This window comes from Aythya ferina (assembly GCF_964211825.1).
Source record: "Aythya ferina genome assembly, chromosome: 1".
Taxonomy (NCBI): domain Eukaryota; kingdom Metazoa; phylum Chordata; class Aves; order Anseriformes; family Anatidae; genus Aythya; species Aythya ferina.
In genome coordinates, this window is record NC_140296.1 from 177,185,646 (window position 1) to 177,200,924 (window position 15,279).

Sequence of the window (15,279 nt, forward strand, 5' to 3'; positions counted from 1 at the left end):
TCCTCCCTTGAGAAAATTCTTTATTAGTGTTTAAAATAGTAGTGGACCAGAGGGAGTGCAGAGTATATTTTAAGTAACAATTTCCATACAAATATAACTGCAAACTATTTAGCTGTGCATTTCTATGCATCTATCACCAATGTATCTGACCACAGTTGGGGCCCAACTTTTCATTTGCATTGATTAGTGGAATTTAACACAAACGTGTTCTAGATACATTAGTAGAATTATTTTCCACTTAAATTCCAATATTTTTTATTCTTCAAATACAACACGTTTCAAGCCATGTCTCAGATACTATAGTAAATTGTCTGTTCTTGCTGTGTGAATGAAATTGTCTTTCCCTCAAGACAATTAAAGACTTGCCTACCTAGTCTGTATTGTTTGCATGCACTAATTGGATGTATAGATGTTTTTCTGAGATCTGACAAGAGTCTTCGGTTTCCTGGAAAAGTCACAAGAACATGACAAGTGGATTCTGGTTATGGAGGGAAGATGAGTGACTGACAGAAGAGATACTAAGGTAGTTTCAATGTAAGTGTGCTTTGACTTCACTGAGAGCTGATTGTGGAAATTTCAGAATTGTCTCTAAAATTCAGTGCTATGTTTATTTGAAGACTCTTAAATGCTATTAAATGCTAGTGTTACTTGGCAGCAAAGATATTCCATGGGCAAAACAGTGGTCAGTAGGCCTTTAAAAAAACAACCAGCCTACCCATCCCCCTCCACAAAGCTGAACCCTAGGGGTGTTTTGGGTAATCCAGAACCACTTAATCTTGCAGCTGAGCTGGAGCTGGTTGATTAAAGGGGTTTTCTCGAGATATTTTCAGATTTGTGTTTTGGTTTTGCTTTTTGCTCAGAAAAGTAAGTAACTAATGTCCTAATATTTAATAATTCAACTAATCAATACTATATTTTCTGACTATGTTGTATGTGTGAATGTAGAGCTGAGTTTCCAGATTGACAGCCAGGCTGTTGCCAGTTCTGTAGGTATGATCCAGGAATAAAGAATTGCTGTCTTCAGGGCTGTCATTTCAGCATTTGAATAGAAACAGGACTCACATATTATTTAAAGGACCGTACTATGCATGTATTCTAAATATGCTTTACTATTACAAAGTCTAAAAGGAAAGCTATCATTTTAGAAACTCTCATCCAACAAGTGGGTGTTGGAGTCAGGGTTTTATAAGTGCTGTTCTCTATCACAATATTGCTCACCGGTTGAATGGAAAGAAATGTTAAGGTCAGATATCCTCTGTGGGTAAAGTTCAAGAACATTTTATTATTATTATTATAGATAATCTTAGTACTTACATTGCAGCAATCATTTTGTTTGTTTGTTTGTTTCAGACATATAGCAAACTGCCCAGTTAAGATATACAACTTCTAGCAAATCAGTGCTCATTATCAAAGAAGACCTGATCCACAACATCTAAATTTGTTGATAACTGGAAAAGGTATAGTCTCATCCAACTCAAAATCACTGTTATTGCAGTGTAATTCATATACATTTCTTGTCAAAGGGAAATACCGGTCTGAAGTTAACACATCTTTTTAATTCCCAGTGCTAGTGGTGTGATTTTGTCAGTTGATGGGGACTAAACTTCCATTACAGTGTTCTCAAAGCTAATAGCAAATGACTATTTAGAACTTTCACAGCCACATACACTCATGTTTTAGGAAGTATTGTGCATACCATTCATCAAGCCTATCAAGCAAATAAAGGCTGAGGTGCTTTTATTTTCTGCTTGACGTTTTAAATATGTATCTCATTATCTAAATGTCCATTAAAGTCACTTATTTTATTGATCTGAAATAACACAGTTGCAGTCAATATGTTAAAGTAATATTAGAGATACAAATTAAAACCAAAACAAGGACATTTCTAGTGTAGGTTGTCACTTCCAATGAGTGGAATGACAGTGTAAGCTTGAGTTTCCTTGCTTTTGTCAGTTCTCATTAGGTCCTTAACATTGAATTAATGTACTATGAAGTCACTTTTTTAACTTTTATTGCTTGAATAAAATATAACTAGAATGGATACCATGAAAACTGAAATGAGAAAAAAAAATGAATATGATTTTTGTAGTGGCTTTTGCTTATAAAAAGCCACAGCTAAAGGCTTAGTACAATGGCTGTACTCTTTAGAGGCCACAGAGCAAATACCCTGACTTTTGTACAAAGCACAAGAGTCTCCAAGCAAAATGATTTTGAAGATCTCTGTTCTTCCTTGTTTCTGTAATAGCATATTTTTCTTAAATGGAACCCAACAACGTTACTTACGCACATGGTTTCAAAGAACATAAGCTGTAGTGATGTGTGGTAATGTGGTAAGTACTTGTGGTCAGACTTATTGTCAGACAACTTATCTGTCTTGTTTAACTAGAAATTCTGAAGAAAAAATATTTTGAATTTTGCTAATGAATTTATAGTGCCACTGCTAGCCCAGAAAACTTATAGTTAGTGGCATTCATTGTACTATCACTGATAAGAATGCAAAGCATTTACAATGTATGTTGGAGAAATTCTTCATACTTAGATGAAGTTACTGTGAGACTTGACCATTTCACCAGTAGAGCCATTTTATTCATCAGTCACCTGATTTATTCTTTTTTTTTTTAAGTCTGTACTTATTTCTTACATGTTCTAAGTGTGTGTGTTTAAAGAACTTACTACACTATGTCAAAATATCAACCTTCTCCACAGCTGAGAACAATAAAGGTAAGTTCGCTTTTTGTCATTCTGATCATGTCATGCAACTTCCTTTGTTACTTCCTCTTTTAGTCTTCATCTCTTTCTACTCTACAGCTGAGATTCTCTTATTTTTAAAGCCCTGCACAACCAGAGGGTTATAAAGTAATAGCCGTTATGTCCATTCTTCTTACTTTGCCCTATTTTTTCCTTTAAGAACACTTTTCCTACCCCTTCCTGATTAGGAATTGCTTTACACATTTACTTGTATGCTTGTAACTGCCTATGTATTTTTATAGGTTGAAAAATCTTCCTTTCATCTTTTGATGTGACATGTAGTTTTTGATGTAGTTTGAATACAAACTTGTCCAACATTCAACATTTTTATAGGATTGCTAGGGTTTTTCTAGGATTGCTAGGCTACATTGAAAACAAACAAACCAACAAAACAAGAAAACAACCCTACAGCCAGATGAATTACAGTAAAATAACACTGCACACAGCAAGAGTGTAATATAACCAGAGCTACTTGTTTGTGTAAGCACTTACCTGGGGATGGCAGAAGTAGAAAAGTATGCTGCAAATTATATGTCAGTATTTTCTGTTTAAATAGGATAAGCATTCTTATGACAGATATTGTAATTTATATTGTGGTAACAAAGTTGGACAATGAAAGTTTAGTTTAATTTGTGTGAAAATTTATAGCTAGAGGGAAACTCCAAGAGAAGTAATTTTGCACAAAGAGAACACTAGAAATATGTAAATAATTCCATATGACATGTATCTTTGGTTATAGGTAATAATTATATTAATATGGAGATAAAATATAATTTTTAACTAGAGAATCTCTATAAAAATAAGATTAAATTATAGTAAATAGGCTGGGATAAAAAAAAAAAAAAAGAGAGAGGAAAAAAAAAAAGAAGAAAATGAGTGTAACAGCTTTATTCTTGTTTTGGAATTCCAAGGAGAAAAATAGTGCTGTCTAATTTGTAGTCAAACAAATGATCAAAAAAAAAAAAAAACCTCATACATCACATTCCATATAGGATAATCTACTTCATAAACTGCAAGAGCTCTTGTATGCTTCCAACTTTTCAATAGTTAATGTTTAGACTTTCCTTAAAATGAATGCCCTATCAGTCAACTCAGAAGAGATACTTCTTTGGTTATTTCAGAAGATCCCCAGTACCAACTACTTCTAAACTGTTATTCCATATTTAAGGATATCAGCATCATCTGTTTGTTTCAGGTTTACACAGAACAACACATTTTCCTTGACTATTAATTGTGAATATTCCATTAAATTCAGTGAAGAGACCTTTAGCCCTCAGTTGAGGAAATGCATTCAGAAGTTCAGAAGGAGCGGTGTGGTCTGCAGCTGGACTGGGAGAAGTATGCTTGCTTGGGACCCTAGGAACTCTGCCTGGAGTTGCAGGAAGGGTGAAGCAGAAGGCCTAGTAAATGCAAGGCTGCTTTCTGATCTCTGTTTTTCACTGGTCAAGTTTTTACCTGCGGTCAATCTATACCTATGTGACACTGCATTTATTCAATCACCAGAATTATTTGTGTGTTTTAGATCAGTGTCTACAAGTTAAAGTTAAGCCTCTCCTATGAAAAAAGGCTGAGAGAGCTGGAAAGGTTCAGAGAAGGCTCTGAAGAGACCTCATTGCTGCTTATCAATACATAAAAGGGGGCTTATAAAAAAGATGGAGAACACCTTTTTGCTTGGGCAGATAATGATAGGACAAGGGGGAATGGTTGTAAAGTGAAGGAGGGGAAATGTAGATTAGATGTTAAGAGAAAATTCTTCACTTAGAGAACGGAAACAGGTTGCCCAGAAAAGTGGTGGATGCTCCATCTCTGGAGGTGTTCAAGGCCATGTTGCTATGCATGACTAAATACTTTTGTCTCTCTGGAAAAGAAGTGCTTTCTAGAAAAGAGAATTAAAAAGGCCTATGTAATATATATAGATTCTGAGGAATTAAAAGATCCCTTCAGAGATGAAGGGTAGATTTTTAGGAACTGTTCTTTCAATCTGAACATTAATAGATTTGAATAGTATCTAATATGAAAAGTAAGCATGAAAAAATGTTACTCTGATATGATTTGAAATTACAAAAATCCTCTAAAGTCTGTACAAAAACATAGCACATAGCTGTGGTGTCAGGTGTGGTATAGCAGTGTGACTAGATTACAATCTGATGTTAAATCTAGATGACACAGAAGTTTATATTCTACTGAAGATTCTGATTTTTTTTATAACATATAAGACAGTGATGTCTGGTCTCCAGAGGGAAAAGGACAAAAGCATATATTTTGATTTCTTCAGCAAAATTTCATACTTGACATCAGTACAGCACAGATATCATGCCTGATAAACATCAGATGCTTGTTTCTGCTGTTATAAGTCAATAGAAAGTTTTCAATATATCCTGCTGTAAAGCAAAAGAAATCTGGTCAGAGTTTCTTTATGCTCTGGCTTTGCCAAATCAAGGATTTTTTCTTTTCTTCTCCTCTGTAGAAATAATTTGTTTTTGCCAAAGTATGAGATCCTTTTTAATGTAAACATGGTTAAAGAAGAAAACCTCTATATTCTGACAAAGTAAGGGCTTAAATTTTTGACTGTGAAACTGGGAATAAAGTTGCAAGCAGAAAAACAAAACAGAACAAAAAAATCACATCAAATCTAGAAAAGAGAAATTCTAGATTCGAGATCATCATAAGCATCAAGACTCTTCCTGAACTGCTCCAGGGTATAACCTTGGCTGTCGTGGAGGAGAGAGACTTGCAGTCAGTTCTGCTCCTGCTTCTTTCCTCATGAGCTTCTTTCCTTAAGCTGGAGTGCTTTCCAAGGCAAATTCCTTCTCAGCTCTATGGATATGGTGACCATCATGCATTTCAGACATCTTTCTCCTACACTCCAAAACCACATGGACATAAAGCAAGCAGAAGCAGGAAGTTGGTTCTGGACCTATTAATCCTCAGACACCTAGTTTCAGTCACATTCCCCATGATTCCTAATTTTCATATATTTGCAGTCATGCAACATGATTTCAAGACTTTCAGTTCTTATTTGCAGAGGATTTGAGGGAGGAAGCTCAGTAAAAAGGAGAGCCATTTACAATAACTTTCTTTAGCAAACACTTCCATTCAATAAGGATAATTTTCCTCTGACTTCTCTGGTTGATGCATAAGTAGGCACATCAAAACTACTTTTTGTGGGGTTTTAGAGACTTCATCCACTTGGCTGTGCTTCTTTGAACATTCCTGTGTGATTGCTGATGTAAATACCTTTCTTCATTTTCAATAGTATCAAAATTTTATATATATATATATATATATATATATATAAATAAAATAAAGATGCTAAGAAGATGCTAAGTTAATGTAGCCATATGCATTCTTAATTGTTATGGTCTGTCATTTATGCTACTTTTACATTGGTCAAATACAGAAGCTGATTTTTTGTGCTCAGTTTCTGCTATGGTACACAGATTTCCATGATTAGTTAAAGGAAATATCTCACAGTTAACTGCAAGGATTTATACTTTAAAGGATTCTGGTACTGTCAGGTAATTATAACATCTTCCCTAGCAATAATGGGCACCACAGGATATAAAACTGCAGTACAGGCTTAATCAAAACTGAATGACAAGGTCATTGTAAAGTTAAATGCCTCCTTCTTTTTATATATATCAGCAATATGTTCCATATAAAAATTAAGTTCCAGTGTAAGCCGATGTGGCCCATCGTTTGCTCATAATTTTCATTTCATTAGAGGCATCAAATTACTCATTAATTACATAAGAAAAATGGCCATTCTAAAGTGTGCAGTGGTCTACGGTGTTTTTCAAACTAAAACTGTAGTGCCTGCAGTTCAGTTGTTTACTTTCAATTTTTATCTATTCATGCCATGTAGGCATTTAATAGATGCAAGAGCCACCTTCAGTCACAACTGTTTCATTATTAAAGCCCCCAAATATGAATAACTGACAGAATTTCATTCTATGTGCCTTCAACTTCACTCCTATCTTCATTTTGTGCAAACAAAAAATGAAACCAGTGCAGCTCAAAAGCCTAGAATCTTTGTTTGAACTAAAGGAATAAAAGAAAGAGCAACTTCATCAAAGGTCAGTGCTCCCCTCCTACCCTTTTGAGTTTTGGAAAAGGGTGGCTTGAAGGAAAACCTAATAGGCTGCTATGAACTCCTTCTGAGGGGAAGGTATTTCTTGAATTTATGGGCTGTCCCAAAAGGCTTCAGGGCTTTTTTTTTTTTTTTTTTTTTTTTTTTTCTTCCTTTCCTTGTGGCTGAAGTTATCACTTACCGTGTTTAAAAGCCCTGAAAATGTTTGTTGGAAAGAAAAAGAGAGAAAGAGAGAAAGAAAGAAAATACAATATTCTACCTATGATTTAGGAAACTTGTGCCTGTCTGAACAACATAACCTAGGCAAAAGTACATTTATTTTCCTTTCTTTTCTTTGTTAACTCCAAAGACATTGTAAATTATGAGAGAGGTTCATGTAAACCACAATACTCCTGTCCTTGAATCCATTTTTTTTTTAACCAGGCATGTAAAATTGCATGTAAAATTGCTCTCACAGGCTCAGTGGTAGATGCTTATAAATACACTAAGTCAATAGAGGCCTAATTTAATTTCACAATGTTCACAGGTAGTTTTTGACAGACAGGTGACTCACCATCTGAATGAAAATTGCTTTTCAGTGAAGGTGATATACCAAATCTGCAAGCTTGCTGACCCCCTTGAAGTCTAGTTGAAGAGTTGCAACATGCCTAAAGTTTTCATTTTGTTTTACTTTGTTATTTTTATTTGTATTGTTGTATTATTTTTTTACTTTTTTTGCTTTCCTACTAGACAAGTTTTCTTTTTTGTTTATTTGTTCGTGTTTTGTTGTTGTTGTTTGGTGTTGTAACACCAAATCAATTCCATTACAAAATTTTCAGTGAAAAAAGCATCAGAGAACTGAGTTCTCAAAACTGAGAGTCAGGCTGTAGGATTTTCATGATATTATAGATACCAGAAGGTGAAACATTTTATATATTTATTTTTTTCCACCAAAAGTAGTATAAAGAACATGTACAGTAGAAGTATGGGATTTTATTCTCAGCACAAGCCACAATTAAATTTTATAATACTGGGAGAGAAACCCACTCTGGATTCATCTTCTTTGAAGTTTTTTCATCTACTATGAACTACGTTTGTATTTTTGATTATGTAAAAACAAAAAATAAAATAAAAAAGATTGTAAGTGGCAGTTACTCCTGTTTAAATCCCCTTTCTATCTGATTCAAAGCAAGCAATGAATCTCAGATCTTCTGGATGCTGCGAGAATATATATGCAAATACCATATGAATTCTGAGAACAGCTGAATGATTAGAGTATGTCTTCTACAAAGTTGAGAGGAAGAATCGTTTTGAGTCAGTGTTGAGAGGAAGAATTCAGAAAACTTTTCTTTGTCTTTATTTGCTATGAGAAAAGCAAGCTCTGAATACCTAGAATTTACATGACACAAAGCCTAAAGAATATGAGAATTGTTGAAACTTTAGATAGGAGTAAATTCCCCAAAAGTTGTTAGTAAGGCTGTGTTATTTTTTATGTCTTCCAAATCTTAATGGGTACTAAGTAAGGAGGAGATTATGCTGTTTATGATAAATAAATAGCAATAAATGACCAATTTTGTACCTGCACTGTAAACCTGTTCCTTATGTTTCTAATTTTATTCACCTCTGCACTGGTGAAATTTGTTCAGCCACCTACAAATCTGTCAAAGTGGGGCCTCTTGAGTGTTTCAGAAGAAGGAACTACTTCTTTTCACTTAATTCAGGGCATTTTTGTGACAGAGTTGTACATTAGTAACCAAGATGTAACCTTTTTGCACATATGTATTGCATGGTAATGAACTTCTTGTGTTCCAGTTTCTGCTCCCTCCATAGCATGTCTGATGTGAATTGCTGGGCAACCTTTCTGAGCAGGGCTACATGATACAGAAAAAGCTAACAGAAGAAACATGCACAGCAGGAGACCCAGAGACTTGTTGTTGTTTTTCCCCTCCTACTTTCAGGTAGAGAATATCTCCATCTCAGACACTAAAACTTCATATGACACTATTCTGTTGTCTGTCAGTAGAATAATGTGCATACATTTACCTTTATTCAATTCTGTGAGTAATTGTAATGCAGTAATGAATGTACAGATGATGTTCTCAAATTTATTGAGAATTCTCATTAAGTAATATTTTAGCCAAGCTTTCTAAGGAAATGAACTGTACATGAAATTATGGTGTAGATGTCTCTCTGTCTTTTTTACTTGTAGTTGGACCTATTGGATAGCTTCAACCAGCCTAGAATTTTAATGAGAACAGCTTTACGAAAAGACATCCTATCAGCATGGAAAGGTGGCTTGTATGTTTAATCCTTATTAATTCTCCAGAAAATCTACAGGAAGGAGAACTGTGACTGCCAAATGCAAGAAAAATTCAGTTGGAGCTTGAATTCTTAAAAGATGGCGAAAGACATCCACAGGAAAATGCTGTCCATTTTTTCAGCTGCTCACAGGGCTACTTGTTAATAGCCATCATTAATTTGAATCAGGGTTACTGTGCACTGTTTCCATCTTAATGCCAATGAATTTTTTGTGTGAAAAAGATATTCAGGGTTAAGAGAATTGTGTTTCCACATCTCACTTTGGGCAGGATAAAGTGAACTAATGTTCTGACAATAATCTGTCATACCTTAAAGAAAACAAAAAGCATATCAACCATGACATCCAAGAAAGAAAATTCTAAAACTTGATTACTGTTGTATATTTCATGTTTATTTCTCTTTGTAATTTTTAAAGGGTACATTAATCACTTCACTCACAATGCAAAAAAGTTGGAAATAGGGACAATGCCAATGAAACATTAATAACTATTTTATTAATTAATGCAATTTGGCAACCTCAACTGATTACCATTATCTAATTTAGAATAAAAAGATCTGTATTCTGACTTCTAAAATCTCAGCTAGCTTATCATAGTCTTTTTTTTTTCCTGTAAAATTAGAATATATATCATGTTTATGGCAGTATGTCTTCTGCTGACCTATTATGTGACAATCATCTCATGACTTAATGTCTTCTGGTGATTTTTTCAAATGTTAACTTCTCTACTTATATTTCCAAGTTGTATATTCCAGTTTTTCAGGTGATGTATTTCTTTTGTCTTACTGAATTCTGATTACTTGTAAACTGTCCTTTAGTACTTAAGAAGCTATTGGTTCTCATGCTAACTGAGACCTCTACTGTTTAAAAGCTCAGTACAGCTAAAGATACATTAGAATCCCAGTTGTGAACATTATGGCCTTTACTGTGTTGACGTTTTTAATATGAGTCCTCAAACATGTTAAATATACATGTACAGAGGCAGATGACAATGTTGAATTTATGCCTGCTTCTGGACTCTGTTTAATTTGCTCTCTAGTGGGGAATAGCCCAAGCATGGAGAGGTCCACAAAATATTCACATAGAGGCCCCACAGACTGACTGGTGTGGCTACCAGGTTTAGCAGTGGTGAGGGTGGGATATACAGTGGAGAAGGCTTAATAAGGCACAGCTAGGCCTAGCTCCGTTGATCTGTAAGTGTAGAAAGAACGTGGAGAACTTGGTCATTTTGTGTCATTGTTAAGAAAGTAACAGAGCACGGTGATCTAAAACTGGCTGCCACTAGGGCTGGAGTACTTCACATTATCACTGTGAAGTATCTGAACCACTACATTATGAACTATACTTCCAGTGCCACATACTTAAGACTGTTCAATAGGTAATTTAATCTATATTAAATTATTAATCTATCTATCTATCTATATCTATCTATATATATAATTATTAATCTATCTCTATATATATACACATATAGTGTGTGTATATATATATATATATATGCACATATAGGTTTTGGTTAGGAATGCCCATGAGAATAAGGGGTAAATGGGTCATATTCACAGAGTGTCAGCAATAAACTGCCCAGCTTTTCCTGTTGTGCTTGTTTATTTGTTCTGATAATACACCAAGACTGGGGAACACCAGCACTCTAGGTGATAAGTCATTCCATCCTTACAGCTATCACAGCTGTAAGAAAATCATCAAGGACTGTCAATTAAATCTCACCTGTCCACACCCACAGAGAAATGGGACATCTATTTCACATTGTGAACAACATAAAATAAGAATCAAAGCCAGAAGATATCAAACCATGCCAGAAGAGGTTATAATCTTAATCTTTATCATGCAAATTGGACCAAGGAATTCAAATGAAGCTCTTAGCAGCTCTTATCTTTGTGACATATTTATAAGAAAAAATGTATGAAAATCAAACTTTCCTTCTTAGTAACACTTATGTGGCGAATTAGAAAAATCTTGTCAGATGGAAAATGAACTCTGCAGTTTCACTTGTCTTTGCAGCATCCTTCACTTTGTTTCATGCACAGCATGTGTGGAATCCAAAACAAGTGAAGCACCCAACAGCTTTTTTGTGCTCTAGAGGAAAGCCAGGTTTGGTAAGTGGAAGTGTAGGTGCCAGACAACAAACATGGTAGTTGATCCCTCCTTTGAGGTGGGTTTCAGTAAAGTGGGCATTCTTCGACAGCATGATAAAGAGTTTTACTCATCTTAAAAACTGTTTTTTGAGTATATGGAAAGGCTTTGGACTCAACAATTATCTAAATCACTGTAAAGTTTCATCCTTTCTTCTTTAGGAGGTGAACATATATTCAAATTACTAGGCAATAATCCAGTATTTCTGAATAAATTACACTAACAAAAAAGCAGGAAGTACAGTATTCTGAAATGAAAAATAATGTTTATGCTCCAGGTTTAATTTTAACCAAATACTTGAACTTAATCTCTGAAAAATCAGCAATTCCATAAGGAAATCCAATTTTATTCATATTCAGACAGCCAAATGAATAATGGAACAGAACAAAATCCTTCTTCTCAAGACACACTGCCTTTTAGATCTGGGTAATAAGAAATACAGGTTAATTCCACTGTGTTTGGCCTATATATTTTTGACCTATTTATTCATCCTGTTAAGTAAATATAACTAAATGTTTACATTATTGCATAATTGGTTGATAAATAGGCTTAATTCATTCCCATTTTTATCATTCATATTATTAATAGCATTGCTTCATGAAAACCTAAGTCAGAAGTCAAGTAATTCAGTTTTAAATTGGATTTTATTCGGCAATGAGTCCAAACAAGCAACTCATCAAACTTTAAAATAGTAATCACAACTGGCATCAAACTTTTACCAATTAATTGGAGATTTCATAATTATTTGAGGCAAAGGGTGTTATGGTCCTCATGAATACTGACAGAGAATACCTTTTATGAACACGTATTTCTGTATTCAGGCTATGTTCATATGTTCATCTGCTGTCCTCAAGGCCCTCCTAAAAATGAGATGCTGCATCTCATGAGGATATCATGGGAACAAATTTAAGGTACAGTAACTACTTGTCATCATATTCAGCAATGAAATACAAAAGTTATTAGTTTGCCTGCACTGTGGATGTAACTCAATAGCAAGCTGATGTAGCCTAGAGTGGTTCTTCTCCTGGGCTTTTAGTTTGTTCCCAAACTCTTTGCCTACCAATAGGGATAAATAATGTGATAGGTAACTGAAGTCTTTTCCAGAGTCCAGAATTTCCCAGAATTTCTAATCAAAAATGTTTTGCACAAAGACATTTTTGCTGTGCTTTAGCTAGTAAAAAGTTTTTTGATAGAGGTCTCAAATAGACTATTTTTATCAAGTGTCCCCGATAGCCACTGAGGATAAAAAAAAACAAACTCTAGGTTGATGTAATTCTGGTTATTTGCTTGTCATTTCATACACATTTGTATCTACATATGTATCCCCCCCCCATATATGCATATGCATATTTTGTATACATATGCACAAATCTGTACACACATATATACATATAAATATGTATGTACATATGTGAAGTATTTCAATATGTATACATATATATTTGTATAGAACATATGTGCATACATATAATACTGAAAGTAGTTCAATATCAATTAACTCACCTAATTATGAAAACAAAACCATCCTTTGTAGTCTTCTTGGTATTCACTGCAGACTATCAGATTGATTGAAAGGGTATGGAGAGAAATCATCCTATAACCCTTGGAGGTAGTTCATGTAAATCTTAGCTGAGATGTATTGGGAGAAATTTTACACTCTGCACTGCAATTTCCCATTTTGTGTTTGTTCTGTGAATAGATTTCAAACTCCAGGACCATCAGACCGAAGTATTTCATGAACTAAATCCAAATTAGTATCAGGGAATGGCAGCTATATTGCTGAGAGTGAAATTACTTCCCATTCCAACACTGTAATTCATAATAAGCCTCAATTGCTTATCATGACCATGACTTGTAGGCACTCCACAGATGTATATTTTTTATTTATATATTTTTTTACCCTTTGGGATAGTGTATTTACATATATTTTGGTAAAATAAATTCCAAAAGTCTTCCCAAAGTATCTGAAACTTCTACACATTCTCTCCAGTGGATATTAGCAAATATTAGCACCTTAAGGAAATTATTTCTGAGTTTCTTTTTGATACTCTGTCCTCACCATTGTAAAAAGATTGTGTGAAACTTTGCATAACTCAGAATTGCTAAAAAAAAAAAGTCTATTTGTATGTCTCCTCTTTCAGATTATCCATTCATTACTGAGTGTCCCATTTATCAGTTTATAGGATCTTCCGCTGTGCTTTTCAGATGAGGAAAAATTGCTGCAGTAGTGTTTCCATAATTATTTTATTCCATTTATCTTGTGATTTTTTAGTGTTTGCATGTTTGCTTTTTTTTTTTTTTTTTTTTTTTTTTTTTTAATTTCCCAGTGTGTGTAAATACCCTTTTCCAGACATTTTATATGTATGCTAAATTTGTAAATGACTGTTGATGCATTACATTATTAAAAGCTAGACTAGATATTTCTTTTGTGAGTACTGCATTGGAAAGAGTATTTATAGTTAACTGGCTAGAAGTTCTCAAAAATATATTCTACAAATTGGAGCTGGAGTCCCTACTTTATGCCATTGTTTATTTTAAATTTCAGAAACCTTCATCTCCTTTTCTGTGTCCCAGCTGTTAAACATGGTAAATAATAATTTATTAGGGAATAAGTACCAAGTACCCTTGATGCTTATAAGCAAAGGTCATTAGGATCAAAGGAAATTTGACTCTGTAGAGATTGAGATTCACTGCTACATACTAAGAAAAAAAAAATCTAGTCCCATTTTAATTAAAATATATCTGTAAAATCAACTGAGAATAGAATTCCCGTTGATTCACTACTTCTCTTTTTAGAAATGTATTCTCAAATTGTTTGCTCTTGCATTGTAACCAAACCTCTTCAGAACAGTTAGTATTTTTATTTATGTTTTTGGTTTAAAATGTTTAATGAAACAAAATATTCAGCTCTTACATATCTATTGAAATTCTTCACATGGTTAAATAAAAAAAAAAAAAAAGCTTGTTGAAAAAGGAAAGATAAATGGCATAATGGAACAATGAGAGATCATTTCCAAGAAAAGCTGTCTTCTGTTCATACTTGTCTTGTTAAAGCACTCTCAAACCTGATCACCTTGGTGATAACTGACCATTATTACAATGTGTAAATGAATTAATTTAGCAAAGTTTAGCTCTCAAATTTACAACTGGTCTCATTTATGGGTCTTCTGAGCAGTCTTTTCACAGGCATCTCTAGTTCCCTATTAGATATATTCATTTTCAACAGTACTTAAGCTGTAAATTGTATATCTCAAAGTCTTTGGTCCTTCAAACTCTAACTTTGTATTGTTTTGTGAATTTTTTGTTAAATATCATGAGAACCTTCCAGTTGTTTCTTTGCAACATCCTTTATGTGAGGTCTGTTTTAAGTTAATTTATACCTGGATTTAGATCAATGGAAATTGAAATTGTTCTAATAATGCTGATGTTTCGATATGCTAAGGTTCTAGTCATGCAAAATACTTGGAAAAGTTAATAATGCTCATGGTCTTATAGAAGGCATAAAACCTTGAAGGATCAGGTCCCTATCAAGATAGGATTCTGAGTTTTTATTAATTTCTTACACCAGATTATCAATGATATCAAGGGAAGTCTTTGTGGAATGGAGTAACAAAAGTGAGCATTTAGCTAAACCAATGAATCAGGAATTCTAAATTCAGCTTGATCTTAGTGTTCTTTTTATTTCTTTTGTTTGCATATAATATATGATAACTCCTTTATTATTTTTTTTTCTATTTGTGTCATATTAAAAATGAAACATTGATTTAATTAAAGATTGGATTGGATTGGCTGCAGTTACAAAACTTAAACACCAACATAATTAATTATAGAAAAAATTGTCAGACAGTAAATTTTAAATTTATTGAAAAATATTTGTTTGAAGATATATAGAACAAGGCAAGGGTCTTAATATTTCAAAATAAAAAGTTAATCAGCACAAAAACCAGGAATGTCACATTATTCATGAACTCATGAATCAAATAATTTCATTTCC

The 15,279-nt window shown here is 33.7% G+C and overlaps 1 long non-coding RNA gene across 1 annotated transcript; it reads left to right on the top strand.

Annotated features, from left to right (window-relative positions):
- Positions 1 to 729: 729 nt before the first annotated feature.
- Positions 730 to 9,716, top strand: LOC311430260. The gene is made up of 5 exons (XR_014688645.1): positions 730 to 864; positions 1,351 to 1,457; positions 2,246 to 2,330; positions 8,630 to 8,775; positions 9,027 to 9,716. It is a non-coding gene; the product is annotated as an uncharacterized lncRNA (long non-coding RNA).
- The last annotated feature ends 5,563 nt before the right edge of the window (positions 9,717 to 15,279 follow it).